Source organism: Delphinus delphis, chromosome 16 (genome assembly GCF_949987515.2).
Source record: "Delphinus delphis chromosome 16, mDelDel1.2, whole genome shotgun sequence".
In the NCBI taxonomy this organism is placed as follows: Eukaryota; Metazoa; Chordata; class Mammalia; order Artiodactyla; family Delphinidae; genus Delphinus; species Delphinus delphis.
Window position 1 is genome coordinate 19,805,265 of NC_082698.1, and position 24,432 is coordinate 19,829,696.

The window sequence follows — 24,432 nt, forward strand, 5'->3', positions numbered from 1 at the left end:
GTGAAATATTTGCTTTTTGAAATATATAATGGAGCAGACCTAAAATTATCTTTATATTAACATAACTCTCATTTACTTGCATTTCTTATATGACAGAGAGACTGAGAGCAATGAATTTGCCCATAATTCTGAGCACACTTGTAGAAATGTGCTGTGCATGTGAACATCCTACATTACACATAATCCTGCAGAAAAAAGCTTGAGAATATCTGATTTGAAGCAATGTCCTCATTTTATAGATGAAGAAACTTAGGCTCAGAGTTTTAAGTGATTTGTTCAAAGTCACAGAGGAGCCCTGGTACTTCTACCTTTGTAACCTCAAGTAGGGCTGGGATTAGAACGGATCCCTACAATGGTACTTTTTAGTCTGGATTGTAGCTATAAAAAGAATGACTTTAGACCTTGGTATCTGACAAAGTTCCATCCTGGGCATACTTCTTTCACTCTCACCTTCACCTTGGACAACCTCATCTGCCTCCCATGACTTCAACTATCACTTGCCTCTCTCATTCACAAATCTCTATTCCCAGTCCTGTCAAACTCCTTGCTTGTGCTCCAGATCTATATGTCCAACTGCTCACTTTATATCTCCTACTGCTGTCCAGCTCTCAACCTTCACATGTTGAAAAATCAAACTCCTATTTCCCACACATCCTTCTACAGAGACAGAAGAGATCTTTGCCACAGTTTTCTTTCTCTATGCCAGAAACCCCAGAGTTTCTTTAACTGGACTTTTACCTCCTACCTCTGGGTAATAACCAACTCCTTTTGATTTTACCATTTTTCCTCTCAAGGCTTTTCCTCTCTCTCCCTCTCTATCCCTGAGACTGCTGATTTATTTCAGGCACTCATTCTCTCTCTCCTGGAATACTGTAATAATTTCTTTGCCTTCAAACTTTCATTCCTCAATCTACTTTCAATATTGCTGCCAAAATGAGATTTTTTAACCAATCTGACCACATCACTCCTTTTCCCATAAATTCTTCAATGGCTCCCCATTTTCCAAAGAATAAAGTCCAAATTCCTTAACATGGTAAGTAAATTTCTCCATGATATAATCTTTGCTATAAATTACTATCTGCTTTATACTGCAATGAAATAATGAGTACTTAAATTTGCAATTAACTGCTAATTATGGATAACCATTTAAAAAATTACTGTAGAAGTATACATATATTAATTGGTTGTAGATGTGTGCTATATAATGCTGCCAGCGTGAATTTGTTCAATCATGTTTCAGGTAAGCTGGCCCATTAATCACCTCTCAATCTTGGCAAAAGTGTTACATGATCTATCTTCACTAGGTAGAGAAAAAAGCTATATCACATTTTCCCACTGAGTGTATTCTCATCCAAAGCTCACTCAAACAAGCATCGCTGGCAATGTCTAACATCTCTTTATAAGATAAAGGTTGGAAATCTGTGAAAATATTAACTTCCCTAGTGATTTACCCTAAAACCACCATTAGTATTTGTGGTGGGCAGCCTCTAAAATGGCCCCCAATGAGTTCACCCTCCTGGTGTGCACACTCTTGTGTAGTCCACTCTCACACTGTATTATGATTGGCCTGAGAAAGCAATAATAGCATATGACAAGTGATGGTATGCCTGCAAGATTAGGTTATAAAAAGACTGTGGCTTCCATCTTAGATCCTCCCTGCCCCCACTTACACCCCACCCATTCATTCTGGGGGAAGCCAGCTGCCATGTCTTAAGGACACTCAGACAGTCCTGTGGCAAGGCTCACGTGGCAAGGAACTGAGGCTCCAGTCTTGAGGAACTCAGGTGTGCCAACAACCAAGTGCATGAGGCCGGAAGGAGATTCTCCAGCCCCAGACAAGCCTTGAGATGGCTGAAGTCCCAGCCAGCAGCCTGACCGCAACCTTAAGAAAGAGCCTGAGACAGAACCACCCAGCTAAGCTGTTCTTGAATTCCTGACCCACAGAAACCATGCAATAATAAATGTTGTCTTGAACTGCTAAGTTTTGAGGCGATTTGTTACATGGCAGTAGGTAACTAATATATAGTATTTTGGGTTTTGCTTATTTTAACATCAGAGAGTGCTCATGTATGCTTTCCTCTTGGAAGCAATGAGGCACACAAATTCTTTACCCATCTCTAATATTTTACCAGAAATTCCTTAAAGCAGCATTTGTCAAACTTGAATAATATACCAACTTTTAAAGGAAAAAACTCAAACACTAAAAAAACAGAACCAAACATGTGACCTTATGATTTTGTCCCATAATGATTAGAAGAATGTATAACTTTCAGCCTCAAAACATACAATAGGGAACGTTGAGTAAATCAATATATAAATAACTCTGGCCATATTTTATCTTCTAATAATAACTTTACTAATTTTATTGATTTTATAAAAATGATTCATACACAATGTTAAAATTAAAAACTACTAAAACATTTCTGAAAAGTTGATAAAAATCACAAATCTAACAACTCAGAGATAAATTACTGTTAACATTTTGGTAAACATCCTTCAAGCACACATAAGGACATCTATCTCTTCTTATACACATACACATTCATATATTCAGTTTTACATACTATATATGCTACCCTGAAACCTAGCAGTCTCATTTGTTGTGACATCTTTCTAAGCAAATAAAGATCATCATTGTTAACAGCAGCACTGTATTCCAATGTCATATGTACTTATCAAAAGTTATTTGAGGGCTTCCCTGGTGGCGCAGTGGTTGAGAGTCCGCCTGCCGATGCAGGGGACACGGGTTCATGCCCCGGTCTGGGAAGATCCCTCATGCCGCAGAGTGGCTAGGCCCGTGAGCCATGGCCGCTAAGCCTGCACGTCCGGAGCCTGTGCTCTGCAAGGGGAGAGGCCCCAACAGTGAGAGGCCCGCGTACCGCAAAAAAAAAAAAAAAGTTATTTGATCAGTTCTTTTCAAATAAATTCAGGTTTTTTTCCTAGTTTTTCACTATTTTACAGATATAATTTTCATCCTTATGCATACAGCTTTTTACGTGTTTCCTCTGCTCCTGAATTCTTTGGAGTAGGATTTAGTCAAAGAGCATAAAACATTTTAACACACACACAAACCTTCAGAAAGGGTGCATCAAGACCATGTGCTTTTAAAGAGCATCTAGAGTACAGCAGCTATCTTTCACATCTGTTTTAAAACAACACTTAATAATGGGACAGTTTGTAAGGGCTGCATAATATTCCAGTAGTACTTAATGACTAGGGGCAAATGATAAGCAAATGTTTTAATAAACAAGATACAAAATTGTTTTTACACTGCTGTCCCAGGTTTGAACACTAGTTCTTAAAAGCTACTACAGGTTCCTTCATTGTCTCTCTCTTCCCTCACTTACTGGTCAGTTGCAAAAGATCCAAGATCCAGTGTGGGATCCAAAGGCCCTGAGGGATGGAGCCACTGTTTGGATGGGCCTGGATCTCAGAACCACTCCTCTCCCCATTTACATTGAACTACACATAGTGAAAAGTAAACCACTGCATTAAGTCACTGAATTTTGGAGATGTTTATAAGCACCGATAGCCTACTGTAATATATTAGGCTCTTTCTGTGGGATGATTTATTCCTGGTTTTTATTTACTAACTTGTATCTGTAGTTCCTAAACATTTTACAATGGGCTTGTATTATTTTTACAGTCAGAAACAAACATTATTTAAAAAAATAAAATACACACATGCACACAATATATGCTATGATATGGCAGCAATTTCTTTGGATTTACATAATTTTTAAATCACCAAAACATTATGATTTTAAAAATAAATATTATATGCCATTAATTTCTTAAGAAGCTGAACTATGTGGCTAGTTACTATCTCAGTATGCCACAAAATTTCCCTTCATGCCAGTGTCAAAGAGCAGCAGAAGCCCTGCAGCAAGACGGAAACAGTGGTCAAGTGATTTGTAAATGGCTGGCTATATGACTATGACCTTGGGCAAGTCTGGGAAACATTCCACTTCCTACCATGTCAAGTGAGAAAGCTGAACTAGATGACCTTTAACATCTACGAACAGTTCCTTGCACGTAGCATTTTCTTACTTTCTTATGATGCACCTAGTGCTCCTATAACTCTCCGTCCCCCAGAAACCCACCTGCTCATTCTCAGAACTCAGTACCTGGCCATTTCTGGAAAGCAAAAAGCACTAGTCCAGTTAACCATGGGCCAGGAAGGGACTGAGATAACAAAAGAATCTGTCTTGTTCGCAGCTAAAGCAACAGTTGCTTGAAGAGGGATAGTCTGATTCTCCCTACCTAATTTCTCACTCCAGCAGGCTAGTCGTGACACTACTTTTGATTGCTGGGCAATGACCTGCACACCCCTCTATGAAACACTATCCTCCTGCCTTAAAATGCCAAAATGAATTTAGAAGATCACATATATGACAGTACCACAGAGAGTGGGAATCATCTATTTAAAAGCTGAAATGAATGGTAACTACACTTATGGTGATCACCTTGTAGTATATTCAGATGTCAAATTATAATGCTGTACACCTGAAACATACAAAAAAAGAAATATAGGTCTTTCTGGAAAGGACAAGGAGTATGGAGTTGAAGCAGCACAGGTGATCTGAAACTGCTCACGAATTTCGTGAAGTCTATGGTAGAAGTTAAGAATGACAAGGCTGTCCCTGAAGCTTGAAGCCTGGACATGGCAGTGCAAACTGAGGCCCCTGTGCCAGTGCTACAGAGCCCTTCCCTAGCAGTGAAAGTAACACCAATCTCCTTGGACACACCCAGTGGCAATTGCCTAACAAGTCATTCCTACAGCTATTACTACACCGCTATGGAATTACCTTTTGTTGCACACACAGTCACGCTTCCCAGCATGGCCCAACCCTGGAGGCTGGGCAGGATCCACTCCTGGCAACCAGCTCATAGACCCAGAAGCTCAATCCCACCTCTCAACGACGAACTTTTTTGCCTTTTCTCAAGCAGGGGCAAAGCACCTTTCTTATTAATCTCTCTAAACCATAAAGGACCCTGTTGATGCTGCATATACATGATTCAGGAAGGCTACTTACATGACTTTGCCTAAAGATTTTCTGGTAGAGCCTACGCTGAGGAGCAGTGCAAGCCTTCTAAGGGTGGAGGCTTCTCTGGGGTAAGCCTTCTCTGGCCAGGGGGTTTTAACGTTCCCCTGAAATAAGGAGTCTGACCCCGTTTTTGATGTTTGACTAATTTTTCCTCCCAGTTTTATTGAGTTATAATTCTTATTTAAAAAACCTGCACATAACTAATGAATACAATTAGATGAATGTGGATGTATGTATATACTCATTTTCCCCATAGCCAAGGCCTTGTTCTTTCTCTTTTCCTTTTCCTTCTTTTAAGTTGGGGTTCTGTTTTACCTTGCTGTTGTTGATTCATTTATATTTTTGAATTCTATTTTTTTTATACAGCAGGTTCTTCTTCTTTTTATTATTATTATTTTTTTTTTGGTATGCGGGCCTCTCACTGTTGTGGCCTCTCCTGTTGCGGAGCACAGGCTCCGGATGCACAGGCTCAGCGGCCATGGCTCACGGGCCTAGTCGCTCCACGGCATGTTGGATCTTCCCAGACTGGGGCACGAACCCATGTCTCCTGCATCGGCAGGCGGACTCTCCACCACTGCGCCACTAGGGAAGCCCTCTTATTATCTATTTTATACATATTAGTGTATATGTCAATCCCAATCTCCCAATTCATCCCACTACCACCACCCCCTATATTTTTATTTTTTTCTAATAAATCTTTTTCTAATTTTATTTTATTCTTTATACTTTGTTATTGGTCTGCTCCTTTTGACTTGTTCCCGCCCCCCCCCTTTTTTTTCTTTTTTCTGTTGTGGTTTTGTTTACCTTGTTGCAGTTGTTTCAATTATATTTTTATTTTTCCTAATATATATGTGTATATATATATATATATATATATATATATTTTTTTTTTTGCGGTATGCGGACCTCTCACTGTTGTGGCCTCTCCCGTTGTGGAGCACAGGCTCCGGACGCACAGGCTCAGCGGCCATGGCTCACGGGCCCAGCCGCTCCGCGGCATGTGGTATCCTCCCAGAGCGGGGCACGAACCCGTGTCCCCTGCATCGGCAGGTGGACTCTCAACCACTGCGCCACCAGGGAAGCCCCCTAATATATTTTTTTATCTCTCTAATTTTATTTTATTTTTTATTCTTTGTTATTGTACCACTCCTTTTTTTCCTTTTCTTTCTTTCTTTCTTTTTTTTTTTTTGCTGTGCCACACAGCTTGCAGGATCTTGGTTCCCAGGCTGGAGGCTGGGCCCGAGCTCCTGTGGTGGGAGCGTCGAGTCCAAACTGCTGGATTAACAGAGAACCTCAGACCCCAGGGAATATTAATCAGAGTGAGACCTCCTGGAGGTTCTCATCTCAGCACCAAGACCCAGCTTGGTGGGTCTTGCAAACTCCAGTGCTGGATGCCTCAGGCCAAACAACCAGTAAGACAGGAATACAGCCCCACCTACCAAAAAAAAAAAAAAAAAAAAATGAAATGACAAAAAGTATGTTACAGACGAAGGAGCAAGGTAAAAACCTACAAGACCAAATACATGAAGACGAAATAGGCAACCTACCTGAAAAAGACTTCAGAATAATGATAGTAAAGATGATCCAAAATCTTGGAAACAGAATGGAGAAAATACAAGAAACGTTTAACAAGGATCTAGAAGAACTAACAAGCAAAGAAACAGTGATGAACAAAACAATAACTGAAATTAAAAATACTCTAGAAGGAATCGATAGCAGAATAACCGAGGCAGAAGAACGGATAAGTGAGCTGGAAGATAAAATGGTAGAAATAAGTGCTGGAGAGCAGAATAAAGAAAAAAGAATAAAAAGGATTGAGGAAAATCTCAGAGACCTCTGGGACAACATGAGACGCACCAACATTTTAATTATAAGGGGTCCCACAAGAAGAGAAAAAGAAAGGGTCTGAGAAAATATTTGAAGAGATCATAGTTGAAAACTTCCCTAACGTGGGAAAGGAAATAGTCAATCAAGTCCAGGAAGCGCAGAGAGTCCCATACAGGATAAACCCAAAGAGAAACATGCCGAGACACATATTAATCAAACTACCAAAAATTACATACAAAGAAAAATTATTAAAAGCAGCAAGGGAAAGCAACAAATAACATACAAGGGAATTCCCATAAGGTTAACAGCTGATCTTTCAGCAGAAACTCTGCAAGCCAGAAGGGAGTGGCAGGACATATTCAAAGTGATGAAAGGGAAAAACCTACAACCAAGATTAGTCTACCTGGCAAGGATCTCGTTCAGATTCGACGGAGAAATCAAAAGCTTTACAGACAAGCAAAAGGTATGAGAATTCAGCACCAGCTTTACAACAAATGCTAAAGGAACTTCTCTGAGCAGGAAACACAGAGAAACCCACTTTCTACAAGAAACCCACTTCAGACCCAGGGACACATACAGACTGAAAGTGAGGGGATGGAAAAAGATATTCCATGCAAATGGAAGTCAAAAGAAAGCTGGAGTAGCAATACTCATATCAGATAAAATAGACTTTAAAATAAAGACAGTTACAAGAGATAAGGAAGGACACTACATAATGATCAAGGGATCAATCAATCCAAGGAGAAAACATAACAATTATAAATATTTATGCCCCGAAAATAGGAGCACCTCAATACATAAGGCAAATGCTAACAGCCAAAAAAGGAGAAATCAACAGTAAGACAATAATAGTGGGAGACTTTAACACCCCACTGACACCAACAGACAGATCAATCAGACAGAAAAGGAATAAGGAAACACAAGATTTAAATGGCACAACAGACCAGATAGACTTAATTGATATTTTTAGGACATTCCACCTGAAAGTGGAAGAATACACTTTCCTTCATGAAACGTTCTCCAGAATAGATCACATCTTGGGTCACAAATCAAGGCTTGGAAAATTTAAGAAAACTTAAATCATATCAAGCATCTTTTCTGACCCCAACACTATGAGATTAGAAATCAATTACAGGAAAAAAAACAGTAAAAAACACAAATACATGGAGGCTAAACAGTGCGCTGCTAAATAACTAAGAGATCACTGAAGAAATCAAAGAAGAAATCAAAAAATACTTAGAAACAAATGACAACGAAAATATGACGATACAAAATCTATGAGACGCAGCAAAAGCAGTTCTAAGAGGGAAGTTCATAGCAATTCAAGCTCACCTCAAGAAACAAGAAAAATCTCAAACAATCTAACCTTACACCTAAAGCAACTATAAAAAGAAGAACAAAGAAACCCCAAAGTTAGTAGAAGGAAAGAAATCATAACGATCAGAGCAGAGATAAATGAAATAGAAATGAACAAAACAATAGCAAAGATCAATAAAACGGAAAGTTGGTTCTTTGAGAAGATAAACAAAACTGATAAACCTTTAGCCAGATTCATCAAGAAAAAAAGGGAGAGGACTCAAATCAATAAAATTAGAAGCAAAAAAGGAGAGATTACAACTGACACCGCAGAAATACAAAAGATCCTAAGAGACTACTATAAGCAACTAGACACCAATAAAATGGACAACCTGGAAGAAATGGGCAAATTCTTGGAAAAGTACAACTTTGCAAGACTGAACCAGGAAGAATTAGAAAATATAAACAGATCACTCACAGGTAATGAAATTGAAACTGTAATCAAAAATCTTCCAACAAACAGAAGTCCAGGACCAGATGGCTTCACAGGTGAATTCTATCAAACATTTACAGAAGAGTTAACACTTATCCTTCTCAAACTCTTCCAAAAATTGCGGAGGGAGGAACACTCCCAAACTCGTTCTACGAGGCCACCATCACCCTGATACCAAAACCAGACAAAGATATCACAAAAAAAGAAAATCATAGACCAATATCACTGATGAACATAGATGCAAAAATCCTCAACAAAATACTAGCAACCAGAATCCAACAACACATTAAAAGGATCATACACCATGATCAAGTGGGATTTATCCCAGGGATACAAGGATTCTTCAATATTCGCAAATCAATCAATGTGATACACCATATTAACCAACTGAAGAATAAAAACCACATGATCATCTCAATAGATGCAGAAAAAGCTTTTGACAAAATTCAACACCCATTTATGATAAAAATTCTCCAGAAACTAGGCATAGAGGGAACCTACCTCAACATAATAAAAGCCATATTATGACAAACCCACAGCAAACATCATTCTCAATAGTGAAAAACTGAAAGCATTTCCTCTAAGATCAGGAACAAAACAAGGATGTCCACTCTCACCACTATTATTCAACACAGTACTGCAAGTCCTAGCCACGGCCATCAGAGAAGAAAAAGAAATAAAAAGAATACAAATTGGAAAAGAAGAAGTAGAACTGTCACTGTTTGCCAATAACATGATACTATACATAGAAAATCCTAAAGATGCCACCAGAAAACTACTAGAACTAATCAATGAATTTGATAAGGTTGCAGGATACAAAATTAATACACAGAAATCTCTTGCATTCCTATACACTAACAACGAGAGATCAGAAAGAGAAATTAAGGAAACAATACCATTTACCATCGCAACAAAAAGAATAAAATACCTAGGAACAAACTTACCTAAGGAGGCAAAAGACCTGTACTCTGAAAACTATAAAACACTGATGAAAGAAATCAAACATAACATAAACAGATGAAGAGATATACCATGCTCCTGGATTGGAAGAATCAATATTGTGAAAATGACTATACTACCCAAAGCAATCTACAGGTTCAATGCAATCCCTATCAAATTACCAATGGCATTTTTCACAGAACTAGAACAAGAAATTTTACAATTTGTATGTTAACACAAAAGACCCCGAATAGCCAAAGCAATCTTAAGAAAGAAAACTGGAGCTGGAGGAATCAGGCTCCCTGACTTCATACTATACTACAAAGCTACAGTAATCAAGACAATATGTTACCGGCACAAAAACAGAAATATAGATCAATGGAGCAGGATAGAAAGCCCAGAGATAAACCCACACACATATGGTCACTTCATCTGTGACAAAGGAGGCAGGAATATAAAATGGAGAAAAGGCAGCCTCTTCTATAAGTGGTGCTGGGAAAAATGGATAGATACATCAAAAGAATGAAATTAGAACACTTCCTAACACAATACACAAAAATAAACTCAAAATGGATTAAGACCTAAATGTAAGGTCAGATACTATAAAACTCTTGGAGGAAAACTTAGGCAGAACACTCTATGACATAAATCACAGCAAGATCTTTTTTGACCCACCTCCTAGAGTAAGGGAAATAAAAACAAAAATAAACAAATGGGACCTAATGAAACTTGAAAGCTTTTGCACAGCAAAGGAAACCATAAACAAGATGAAAAGACAAACCTCAGAATGGGAGAAAATATTTGCAAACGAAGCAACTGACAAAGGATCAATCTCCAAAATATAAAAGCAGCTCATGCAGTGCAACATCACAAAAACAAACAACCCAATCAAAAAATGGGGAGAAGACCTAAATAGACATTTCTCTAAAGAAGACACAGAGATGGCCAACAAATACATGAAAAGATGCTCAACATCACTAATCGTTAGAGAAATGCTAATCAAAACCACAATGAGGTAATACCTCACACCAGTCAGAATGGCCATCATCAAAAAATCTAGAAACAATAAATGCTGGAGAGGGTGTGGAGAAAAGGGAATCCTCCTGCACTGTTAGTGGGAATGTAAACTGATACAGCCACTAGGGAGAAGAGTATGGAGGTTCCTTAAAAAACTAAAAATAGAACTACCATATGACCCAACAATCCCACTACTGGGCATATATCCTGAGAAAACCATAATTCAGAAAGAGACATGTACTACAATATTCACTGCAGCACTATTTACAATTACCAGGACATGGAAGCAACCTAACTGTCCATCATCGGATGAATGGTTAAAGAAGATGTGGCACATATATACAATGGAATATTACTCAGCCACAAAAAGGAACGAAACTGAATTATTTGTAGTGAGGTGGATGGACCTAGAGTCTGTCATACAGAGTGAAGTAAGTCAGAAAGAGAAAAGCAAATACCGTATGCTAACACATATATATGGAATCTAAAAAAAACAACAAAAAACAAATTGGTTGTGAAGAACCTAGGGGCAGGACAGGAATAAAGATGCAGACGTAGAGAATGGACTTGAGGACACAGGGAGGGGGAAGGGTAAGCTGGGACGAAGTGAGAGTGGCATGGACATAAATACACTGCCAAATGTAAAATAGATAGCTAGTGGGAAGCAGCCGCATAGCTCAGGGAGATCAGCTTGGTGCTTTGTGACCACCTAGAGGGGAGGGTGGGAGGGAGATGCAAGAGGGAGGAGATATGGGGATATATGTATATGTATAGCTGACTCACTCTGTTGTAAAGCAGAAACTAACACAGCATTGTAAAGCAATTATATTCCAATAAAGATGTGAAAAAAAATGTGGCTTCCAATGGTGATATTTTTTCCCCCTCAAAGAATGATAGGTACTCCAATAAAGATGTGAAAAAAAAATTGAACACAATTAATGAGTACAATTAGATGTATGGATGTATGTATATACTCATTTTACCAACACCACTGTCCAGGTAATAAACACATCCACCACCTCCCCCCAAAAATGCAACAAGACTTTAAACTTTAAAAGGAAGATGTATTTTCTAAACTATGAAAGAGGATGTTTACATGAGAAATATCAAGGCTTGGAGAAAGTATAAAGAATTCCAAGACTGGTAAAAATATTGTACAGTTATAAATTGACTCCACTGTACAATGCTGTCTCACTGTAGATGGTTAAAAAACATAAAGGAAACCAATGTAAAAAAAGCTAATAAGAAAAGAGGGCTTCTGGAACAGTTCCATAACAGAAGACAGCTGGCTTTGTTGGGGACAGCGGGTGGCATGAGGGAGGAAAAGGAACGAAAGGAAAAGAGAAGATTCAGAAAGATATCCTAGTCTAGGAAAAAAACAGTGGTTCTCAAATTTGGTCTCCGAACAGCAACATCACCTGAAAATTTATTAGAAATTCAAATTATTGGGCCTTACTCCAAACTGCTGAACCAGGAAGTGTGGGGTGCAGCCCAGCAATCTATGGCTTAACAAGCCCACCGGCTGCTTCTGATGCAGGCTGATGTCTGAGAACCACCAGTCTAAAAGGCTTCACACTATCACTGGCAGTAAGAGAGCCGGTCCTTCTACAGGTAACTGGGAAAGTTAGTTCCACATGTGCAGTTTCTCTTTCGTCAGCTCATCTAACTCGGCTGTAAAATTTTTGATCCTGTTTCTGTTGCTGAGCAGCTCCTTTCTGGTGGAGTTAGTTATCACTATAATCTTTAGGCTTCCTCACTAACCAATCCTATGGATGAAAGGAAACTGTGTGGATAAGATATTTACTTTATGTTCCATAAGAGAGCAAGTTTAAGGATCTTGTACTGTCTAACATAATACTAAAGGGAAAAAAATTTTTATATTTCAGTAAAAGAATCTCTCCCTCAATTCCATTTGGGGTTTGATGGTCTAGTCATTAAATACTACTTAGTTTTAAACATGCCATTTTTAGTTATTCAGCAAATGGCAAGCCAAAGCTAACAGAAACATGGTCTTCCAAATACAACTGAAAATAAAATATGGTTTAGTTTGGTGGTTAATGGGTAAGACAGCTATTTCATTTTTTTTTTTTTTTTGTGGTACGCGGGCCTCTCACTGTTGTGGCCTCTCCCTTTGCGGAACACAGGCTCCGGAAGCGCAGGCTCAGCGGCCATGGCTCATGGGCCCAGCCACTCCGCGGCATGCGGGATCTTCCCGGACCGGGGCACGAACCTGTGTCCCCTGCATCGGCAGGCGGACTCTCAACCACTGCGCCACCAGGGAAGCCCAGCTGTTTCTTTTCTTGTAGGAGGTTATATTTATACATTACATATCCCAAAACCTGAAACGTGGCTGGTTAAGCTTTTTTGGTTTAACTTAATGTATGCGCTGGCTCACACTAAGCTTGAATATATTTAGTATTTTTTATTACTCACAATACGACACAACTTTCCAGTTTTCCAACCTGGGGATGATTCAAGATCCACATTTAGCTGTAACATTTTTTAAAATTCTCAGATGTCATTTTTAAGGAATTCATGAAAAGCAAATGCTTAAAATCCATGATGTATATTCAGGTTAGAGAATATAAATAGTAGGCTTTGATATAGAGAAGTAATTTGTTCATCTGTAGAGTGTCATTGTTTAAGTTGACAGTCTCAAAACCTCATTTCATAGAACAAATTTCATAGCAGTATCTTGGGTTACTGAAATCTTTGATTTTCCTTCCAGTTCAGGTAAAAACAATTACAGACTAGTTTAATTGCTACTAAAATGTCTCTTTACCTGAGAGTTGAATTTAAAACAATTACATTTTATTTTATTCGTGAAACAATATATAATTAGAAAATAGCTTGCTAAAGAAATTATCTGGTCTATCAAAAGTAAATGTAAATTTTAAGGTATAAGAAAAATTACATTTACAAAAAACATCAAAATGCCCCCAAAAGATATGAATATCAATGTAAAGACATACCTCATAGAAATGAACATTTTTATGTAAAATTATAGAATTTCTATGTAAAGTTGTCTTATAATTTTAAAACAAAAGTTTAAACACAAGCATTCTATCCCCCAGGCTAAGATATCTATAACTGCCAAATATAATTTTAATTGTGATTTTTTTAAAAAAAGAGTAATCACAAAAATAAGCTCTGAGATCTGCTAACACATTACTTAAGGGCATTATTTCCCCCAGTATATTCTAAGAAACAAGAGTTCCATGGGATATTAATACATTTTATTAGAGAGACTGATTGATTTCCCTGGTCTATGTGACATATTTAATTTGCGATACACTGAGGTTTTTTTTTTTTTTTTTAAGGTCAACCCAGTACTTAGCAATACTTCTCAGTCTTTGCTATGCTAATATTCATTATGAGCCTTTAAGAGAAAGAGTGCAGAAAATAGTTTCCCAAACATATTTGGAACTATTTTTCATGGGAAATCTTTTAGAACTAATGATCTACAGAACATACTGTGGGAAATGCTACTCTGGGGCATGAGGTTTCTAATGTGAACATGAAAGTGTATATTAACACTTATACAGGTTAACTTTGAGGATAAAAAGGAGTCATATTAGTTCTTCAGGTCTAATCCCCATGTATGTTGTTTGAATTCTTTTTCATTTGTGCCAAGTTGTCTTTCACTAAGCCTATCTACCACCTCACCTTAAACAGAGTATTAGTTTAAAGCTAATTCTACACAGAAAGTGAGTTGCCTACCTTTACTAGGTTTAACCCATCTGCACTTCAGTATCTTTCTTGTTCATAGAGATTAAGGGGAAGCAAGTTATGATCCCAGGAACTCAAAATAGAAATGAGAAACAAATGAATACAATACAATGAACCTACTGTTCCTGCTGTTTATTACTTATAAAAATGCATGAAGTATCTGCACTACATATATTACAATGTTTATACTACATACATTTCAATATAGCACATGAGAATTTTAAAATTAAAATTTAATTTATTTTAAAAATAACTATACTTCAAGAATACTGCTCCTGCTATGAAATTCCATTCCCCAGAAATGGGCTCAGTTGATTAGCACAACTGATCTGCCATCTGGATGGATCCCAAGTAAATTTCAAACTGGCATTTGGCAAAATATCCCTGTAGCCAGCATTTTACATAGAATACAAACTAAAGATGCATTCCGGGATTGCCCTGAGAACCAAAAAATTGCATGGTAAGATGAATATATACAATTTATCCTCTTTATGCTAAATTTACAAGATAAGCAGTTTAAATAATACTTCAAATTCTGTGCTTCAATTCTGCTTACATTCATTCTGTGTAAGTCTGTTGGTGTCTAACACTGGATTAAGAAAGACTGCCATCTGGTAGTTATAGCAACCCTTTACTAACTTGGTCGGAAGTTGAAGACCATGAGCCTCAAAGAAATGCAAACCAGGTTTATTACTATGAATATATCAAAATCTTTTAAAAAATAGTCACGGAATAGCGCTTTTCACTTAAACAGAAACATCATGTGTGCTTTCACACTCATGCATTATATAATCGACCTACAAAAGTCAAGTTTTAAAAGGGGTTAAAAGGATGAATGAATTAAATAAGCAATTAGGTCCACATTCCCTTCACCCACAAGGCTGCCACTGTCCCTTTTATAAAGCCTAGGGATGTGAGCCAAATTAGTCCTACTTGTTGGCCATTTAACTCTAACTTCCTTTAATCATGTGTGTTCTTGGGTACCCATTTTTTCCTCTCAATGAAGTTTCACAGGTAAGCAACACTTCAGATGAAGAGTAAATAACAGTATAAAAACACTAAAAACATGCATACAGCACATGAGCATACCCAAAGCATTTTCAAACTCATCACAATCTTATTAAACCATGAAGGAAAGTCAGAGAGGTAGAAAGACAATGAGTATCTCAGATTCTATAATTTCCTAGGGTTACACAGTTAGGGGTGGTAGAGCTGGGAAAATTGAATCTACACCACCTAGTTAGAAATTTTATTTTCTTTCTAGTATATCACAGTTCCTTTCCTGAAATAACAGTATTTTACAGTTTACACAGCTTTTAGTATTATCAATACAATGTGTGTACATGTATAAAAGGGCTTTGCATTTTTGAATTTGCCCAAACCTCCCTGTGGCCCACGTCCAGGCTAGTTTCACTTCTTGAACCTCTTTGATCTTCCTTTTCTCCCCTTATTTTTATTTTCAAAGTCAATACCACTTGCTTGAGCCTAAGTGAAGGCAGCAGAGTAAATGCAGCATCCAGCCTTCCAGAGCACTCATGAGTTATGACTATATCTACTCTAATTTATAGACAAGCATGCCAACACATGGACTATTTCCCTTGCTCTCATTCTTAATGCAACAATGTCAAGGACACAGCCATTAAACGATGGCCTAGGATTATACAAGACTTATCCAGCTCAATACGCTTATTCTATCCCATTATTTTACTTCACCCCCTTTGTCTATAAAAAGCCCCTTCCTTATATGGCCAGTCTCTGAAGTCTAAGATTTGATATTCCTGGCATTCAGAGTTCTCTTCTTGTATCTCTTCCTGAAGACATCTGAAACATTCTTTGTTGATTGACTTTAGAAGGGATGCTCTTTCACAGGAGGCTTTTAGATTATCTGTCCTGCTCAACAGGCTGTCAATAAGCTTAAGTCTCTCCATTAATGTCTGGGCCACTCACTAGGTACTAGACAGGGGAGGAAAGTGACCTGGAGTGAGGAGCACTGAAGTCATTCACCAAGACAAAGGAAATCAACTTAAAGATCAGTCAACACCATTTGGCAAGAGAGCCCTTTATAGAGAGCACTCTGTTTCAGACTAAAGTACACACATAGTTAATGGAAAACATGAGTAGAGCATAATAAAGCAGAAAGAACAATGGCTCTGGAATCAGAGAGATTTGGGATGGGATCCTGATTTTGCCACATAGCTGCCACTAGCTGACCCAGGGCAAAGTCACAATGTATCTGAATCTCTTTTGTCATTTATAATTATCAGTCTTGAAGAAGTGATGTTAGGATTCAAGATTTTATGTAAAGTATCTAGCACAGTATCTGGTACATGGACAGTGCCCAATAAATAGTAGCTATAAATTAATCTTTTTAATCACCTACCTTCAAGAAGAAGCTAGTCAGGAGATAACAACCATTAGAGGTTGTGGGCAGAGTAATTTTTTTTTAAATTCCTCATGAAAATAAATAAATACATACGTACATACTTCATGAATTGGGAGAGTTAGAGAACAAGGAGAGACAGTGGCTGCTTGTAGGCAACAGCTCTCAAAACAGCACTGTAATACAAAGTGGCCCAGCCAAGTCAGCTGGAATAGCGGTAGCTAAGGCATCCTGAGGGAGCATTTCCCTGAACCTCTGCAAGCTCCCAACAGTAAGAACACAACATAAACTCTCTTGTCCTTATAATAGCATTGTCCAATAGAAATAAAATGTGAGCCATAACTGCTTTTATTTTATTTATTTATTTTTTTAAATAAATTTATATACTTATTTATTTTGGCTGTGCTGGGTCTTTGTTGCTGCACGTGGGCTTTCTCTAGTTGCAGCGAGTGGGGGCTACTCTTCGTTGCAGTGTGCAGGCTTCTCACTGCGGTGGCTTCTCTTGTTGTGGAGCATGGGCTCTAGGTGTGCGGGCTTCAGTAGTTGTGGCACGTGGGTTCAGTAGTTGTGGCATGCGGGCTCAGTAGTTGTGGCACACGGGCTTAGTTGCTCCGTGGCATGTGGGATCTTCCCGGACCGGGGTTCAAACCCTTGTCCCCTGCATGGGCAGGCAGATTCTTAACCACTGCACCACCAGGGAAGTCCCCATAACTGCTTTTAAATTTTCTAGTAGTCACATTAAAAACGTAAAAAGAAACAGGGTAAATTAATTTTAGTAATATATTTTATGTAACCCAATATATCAAAATATCATTTCAACATGTAATAAATATTAAAAATTGAGTTATTTTACAGTCTTTTTCTTGTACTAAGTCTTAGAAATCTAGTGTGTATTTTACACTTAACAGTACATCTCAATTAATTCTAGCTACATTTCAGGTGGTCAGTAGCTACATGCAGCTAGTGCTTGCTGTATTGGACAGTGGGGCCCTACAATCCTGACACCAAGCCTGGGCCCAGTCCACAGAATCTACCCCAATACTTGTTACTCACTATCCCACTAGGGACCTTGAAAGCCTTGTTATTAAAAGATCTCACTTTTAAAATGTAAACATCTCCGGAAAAGCAGTGAACTAATTAACTAACATTTCAACAGAGATTATCTGATACAGGTTAGCCACCTGGAAAGTCAAGAGGAAGAAAGCAAAAGAAAGCAAAAACAGGGGGTGCTGAGAAGGGAATCTTAAGGAAACCAAGGACATATTTTGCCTAGTTCACAGGTTAGCCTAGATTCATGCCACTTAACACATGGCACAAATCTTCTCTAGGTTGCCTAGCCCTATATTTCTATTATTATATCAAAAGCTCACACAATCAGTTATGACAAAGATCTACACAAGAATGTAACTACTAACACCTGTAGGGAGCTGTAAGCAATTGGTAAAGGAATGCCAATCACGTCAATTAACACCATTTCATGATTGCCAATGAGCACAGTGTATTCCAACCAGGTCAGTGCCTTCAAAATTCCACAAACTTTAAAGAACTTTTAGTAAATAAGACCTCTGTCAGGGGTCATTAGAATAATGAAAAAGTCTGGACAACTTGAAAAGCTGGTAACTATAAGAATCCTCTATCTCAGGTGTCAGTGATAACAATCCATGCATTTGGACAATTATGCCTTTAGTTACCTTGTTTGTTAAAGTTCACCTATAACTGTAAACAACTTTCAGTCAGGTAAGAAAATGTGTCATGTGGTTTGCTCTTTTGCAATTCAAAAACTACTTTCAAAGTCTGTAATGCAAAGTGCAACCAGATGCTATTGGCAAAGAACTGAATCTTCAAATGTGACCGATTTCCAAGAACATTACCACAGATGTGGGCTACACGTTGGGTGCACACAAAGCTTTGAAAAGTTCATATCTAATCTAATCATCTGTTCAGAACACTCCACGCTTTCCCACATTTCAGTGAATTATAAATTTCTCAAAATGCATAGCAAATCAGAAATATATGTATGATTGAAAACTCCCTCCTAAATAGATTCAGAATATGCTATACAGCTAATGACACAGAAAGTCCCCGTTCTATCTAAAAATACAAATTGATGTTAATGCCTGAGCAAGAAGAAAAGGTCACTTGCATTGTAACATAAAGCTCAGTCACCAAGTGGCAGCTTTCCTTCCATTTAGAAAAGTTTTCCTCAGTTCCAATTACTACACAAGTTTACAATCATCAGTATACTATCACTCTGAAGACAAGCCTTCTGAAGTAGATGCAAAACATAAATTCCAAATTGCAAAATCCCTTGTGGTAAAAAGATAAAGAGGTATCTTTAATAATTGAGATTTTTCTCTTAAATAATTGAAACAAATTTTAGAAACATTTGCAGGTTCTATTTTTACTGATTATTGAAATAAGTATACTGAAATAAAATTGACAAAATTCATTTCTATTTCAGCAATGTAGAGTACGAACTATTTCACATCATTCCTTTGTGAACCTTTCAGATAATGGTCCTGAATTAAAATCTCAATTAAACACAATGCTTAGGGACTAGTTTCTTCTGGACAAACATTGAATCCCAATCAGTTTAGAAAACAGGATAGGCTTCTTTACTCTATTTCGACATTCATTTTAGGCATACCTACCTCCTTCCTTATTCCTCTCACAAGCAGGGATTTGGGAGTGGGGGACATAAGCAAGCAACAATCATTTACTCAACACAAACTTATTGAGCACCTCATAGGTACCAGATACATAGGACATACTTCACATACATCATCTTATTTAATCTTCATAGCAACTCAAGAGATAGGTAATTTTATCCCAATTTTACACATGAATAAAGTAAAAAGGCTCAGAGAAGTGAAGTAACTTGCTCAAGGCCAGCAGGATTCAAAGTGAGATCTGTCCTATTTCCACAACCCAGTGCTGACTCTTCCTTTTCTACCCCAGCTCTCTTCACCTACGCACACCAACTGCAGCTGCCCTCTAAAGTTCCCATTCAGTAACACTGGCATTTCTTCAGCAGTACTAGTTTCTGTAAAGGCGAAAAATTGTTAAAACAAATATGATTGAGAATTGTTTTTTCCTCTATGGAGTTTTTCATTTTCCACTCAATTATAGAAGAGCATAGATAGAGATAGATGGCAAGACTGTAGTCCCTCCAAAATAAATTTCTAGTGGAAGAATCCTCAACACTGATGTGGGACAAAAGAGAAAGATGTTCTAGAGCTGTGCTGTCCAATTTGGTAGCCACCAGCCACATGTGACCACTGAGTACTTGAAATGCAGCCAGTATGAACTGAGATGTACTAAAATGTAAAATATATACAGGATTTCAAAGACTTGGTATATTAAAAAAAGAGCAAAATATTTCATTAATCTTTCACTGAATCAATATTTCAATGAATCAACACTTCATTAATATTGATTACCTGTTGGATATTTTTAAATTGTGTTCAATAAAATTCACGTTTCTTTTTTTTTCAACATGGCTACTAGAAAATTTTAAATTACACTTGTATTTTGGGGAAGGGGACAGCAGTAGTCTAGGGCCTTCATATGAGACTTCAAATAAAACTGTGTACAAAAGCCATCCCTGAACAGAAGGCCCAAACGCTTATGACTAAACCTCTTAAAAGAAAATGTAGTGGGTTATCAAAACACTTTGGAGAAACCCATAATTAATTACTCTGATCATAAATGGTAAATAAATGTCAATTCTTATAGTAACCAGCCAAACATGTGGCCTTCTCACTTATGTTCCTCCAATATCTAAAAGCCATCATTCCAACTTCTGGTTTCATATACATTCGTGAATACATTTATCTTTATTGCTTAAGACTTGTGCAAAATATTACAGTTTTCCCTCTGAATGTTGATTGTAAGTACACTAGACAAAAGAAGATACTGGAGTCAAAGTGCGCTGACTTTAGCACCCACGTAGAAGTCATTGCTTCCAATACATCCCTGAAACTCCCTTGTGTGCTTAATCATTTGGTTCTCTTCCATTAAAGGACCCAAGGAATTTCAGGTAATTGAAGCATCTATTTAAAAGACATTTTATTCTCTATAGACCAAAATCTCAGGGAGAAACACCAATAGAAGCTTTTAAAAAATCAATAATTAAAAGAAATATGACATGGTTTTCATAAAATTGACCTATAAGGTTTTAAATACAAATACTGTCATCATGAAACACAGCTAGCCTCCAAGTAGTTTAAATCAACTTAAACACTGAACTCAAAGTTCTCCAGTAAGTACTCTGACCTTGTACCTACTCCTATTAACATTGGTTTAAAATCAGAGCAAAACACATCTTTTATACCCATAGTAAAATCAAAAGCAATTATATTTTATTTACACACCCACCATAATAATGAGTCTTTTCAGTTCCTGAGAAGGATGTATTACATAAGGCCATATGTAATAAATATTTTGAAAAGACCAGGTTATCTTGAACACTGCCTACTGAAACTGTTGTCATGAAACCAAATGCTATAGCAAAACACTGAAAAAAAAATCTGATTCCATTCAAAGTCCTTGGTATGATGCAACATATGATAGCTAAAAATCTTATTTGATAACTGAGTTTAATCACAAAATTATACTAAAACATTAACATTTCTATGACCAATTTCTTCCTTTGCTGTGCCTTATGTAATGGGACACTTAGTTGAAAATAATGGAAAATTGGGGCCATAAATTCTATCATCTATTTTACTGAAACAAATGACCTAAAACTTTTTCTTTTCATCAGAGGGTGGAACTGTTTCTCATTTAAATATGTTCTTTTCCAGAAAGAAAGAAAAAAAAAAAAATCAAGGCAGCCAAATATATCTAGTTTGAATTTTCAATATAATGTTCCTAAACATGTCAGTAACACTTACCATGTACATGACTTGCTTCAGTGGTGAGTATGCTTAAACTGGAACAATATATAGAAGATCAGCATAGCTTTTTGTCAAGATAATAAGAAAGTTCACGACATGGTCCAGATTTTTAGAAGAAAAACTTCTTTACAATACAATCCCTAATTCAATGAAAGATTAAAACAAAGAAAGGTACCAACTATTTCTTGAAAAGCAGCTTCAAATCCCTAAGAGATAAAGGTCTCCCATCCTGCCTAAACCCTGCTCTAAGGAAGGTCAAGTGGAATTCTGGTGAACTCCCTCACCCCAGAATTGCATGAATGGGTTAAGATGGCTGGTAATGTGATAAAGTAGAAAAAGCACTAGACTGAGAGTCAGGAATCACAGTTGTGAGTCTACATCAGCCACTCTGAACATGTCATTTCACTCAATCAAACGAAGTCCTTCGCCCATAAAAATGAGGTGAGGATTTCCAAAATTCTATGAGTCTAGATTTCATCCTCCTCTTTACTCTCCCAAATTTTGCCTCTCCAAATGATAAAGTTTACAGAGAATTCCCACTTCTGCTCATAATAGAAAGTCTGAATGATTCAACAAAGGCAGAATTTTAGCATCCAATGAAACCTACAAACCTGTGGAACCCCAATTTCTATTACTGGGGAAAATTCCTTTTTATTGGGTCCTGGGGGCAGAGCTAGCAGATCAGCTAGCACCAGTTTGCTGATCCCTGCCTCTCCCATAATTATCACCCCCTCTCCCATCCACCAACATATAATTTGCACAGCTGAAGGGTGAGGTCTCTTCCAATTATAATGCAGCTAAATTCTTCACTTTGAAATATGTATCAAAGGCCATAGGTTCTGTGTCCCTTGTCTCAATTCCTGGGTCTTGAATGTCAATCATAATCTTTGTTGCACAATACAGACCTGTATAGAGGGTTTCAAATTACATCTTGATTAGGAACAGGAATAACAGATTTTGTATCACCCAAAATCTTGATCTTAATTTTTCTGATCCAGGAATACAGGAGGGGGAATGGGAAGTTATTGTTGAATGGGTATAAAATTTCAGTGTTACAAGATGAAAAGAGTTCTGGAAATTGATGTTGGTGATGTTTACCCAACATTATGAAAGTATTTAATACCACTGAACTGTACACTTAAAAATGGTTAAAATGGTAAATTTTATATTATGTGTATTTTAGCACAGTAAAAAGTATTGGCACACACCCAGGATTCCAAGATGGCATCAGGGGCTTCCCTGGTGGCGCAGTGGTTGAGAGGCCACCTGCCGATGCAGGGGACACGGGTTCGTGCCCTGGTCCGGGAAGATCCCACATGCCGCAGAGCGGCTAGGCCTGTGAGCCATGGCCGCTGAGCCTGCACGTCCAGAGCCTGTGCTCCGCAACGGGAGAGGCCACAACAGTGAGAGGCCCGTGTACCGCAAAAAAAAAAAAAAAAAGATGGCATCAGTTGCACCAGTGAAAAAGAAACTCATGGATGTTAAAATAGGGGAGCTGCCAAGTTGGATGCTGAGGCAGGATTCTGCCCCTAAGGGCATTGCTGGAGTGTTCCAAAGAGGTTACCAGTGGTATGACAACAGGTATGTCAACGTGAAGAAAGTTAACACTGCTGGGGTTTCTACAGTACTGGCAGCTTAGGTGCTTTTCAACTACTGCCTTTCTTAGAAGGAACTCAAACATGAGCAGCTCTGCAAATACCACTGAAGAAGGCCCACTGCTGAGGACACACTGACCATGACCTTTGCCCGACACTCCTCCTTGAGGAACCTGATCACTGCTGAATCTTTTCATACCCTAATTGAGAACAATGACCAATAAAAGATAACCAGTACAAAAATTTAAAAATACATTGGAAAACTTTTTAAAAGGACCCTTCCACACACAGCACAAATATGAAACTATTATTTACAGTATCTGCATAAGAATGACATTCTATTAAATACCATCTAAAGACTAAAAGAAACCAAAGTCCAGTATCAGAAAGTTTAGAGTCAGGTAATCCCAAGGCTTGGGAGAAAATCTTATGACTTGGTGGACAGCCAAAGGCAGAGTCAACAAAATAATGCCAAGTACTAAAAAACTAAAAGTAAAGTTTTAGAAGCAGTCCAGTCCAGCTGGCATAACAGGGTAGATGCACGAAGATGGGAAAGGCTGACCATTCTTTTCCTTAGGTACTAGAGAATGTTTTTGCATGGGAGCACTTCTCAGCTGGAATTTGCTTTGTTAGCACATATCATTTCATAAAAGTTACTTGTCATTGCCTAGGGTAAAATATGAGTGAAAGATGATTACAATTAACCACCTCCCACTTTCCATACCTTTGCCTTAAGTGGAGGGGAAGCTAGGAAAGCACACTCTTTAATAAAAAGAGACAATGAATCTAGAAACCACACTTATGAGAAGAACAGGGCTGCCTATTTCGTCAGGTTGTTTTGAGCCTACAGCTATTATTTATTTCTTTTGCAGCAATTCATCCACCAGGTGTAGGCAGGCAAAGCCTTGATTCAGGATTTTAAAAATAAAGAATGAAAAATATCTCTAGAATAATATACAAGGAAGAAAGAAAGTGTAGTAGTTCAGGGATGGAGTGACAACTTTCACTTTATACTCTTTTGTGCCTTTTGGATTTTGTTTCATGTCCTCATATTTCATACTCAAAAGTTAATTTCAGATATTTTAAAATGAAATTGATTTTGTAAAAATGTGACTCAAATAGTAAGTTTACCTTAGAAATCAAGTTAATAAAATCATTCTTGCTTTAAAAAAAAAATCAGCGAGTGCTCTTGTTTCTGATTTTTAAACTT

General features: G+C 37.7%; 1 protein-coding gene and 1 pseudogene across 4 annotated transcripts in view; one reads left to right on the forward strand and one right to left on the reverse strand.

Moving 5' to 3' along the window:
- Positions 1–24,432, reverse strand: part of ADD3 (adducin 3) — a 124,029-nt gene that overhangs the window by 82,095 nt on the left and 17,502 nt on the right. The gene's annotated exons all lie outside the window — the stretch shown is intronic.
- LOC132439296 (ATP synthase subunit f, mitochondrial pseudogene) lies at positions 23,069–23,332 on the forward strand (annotated as a pseudogene).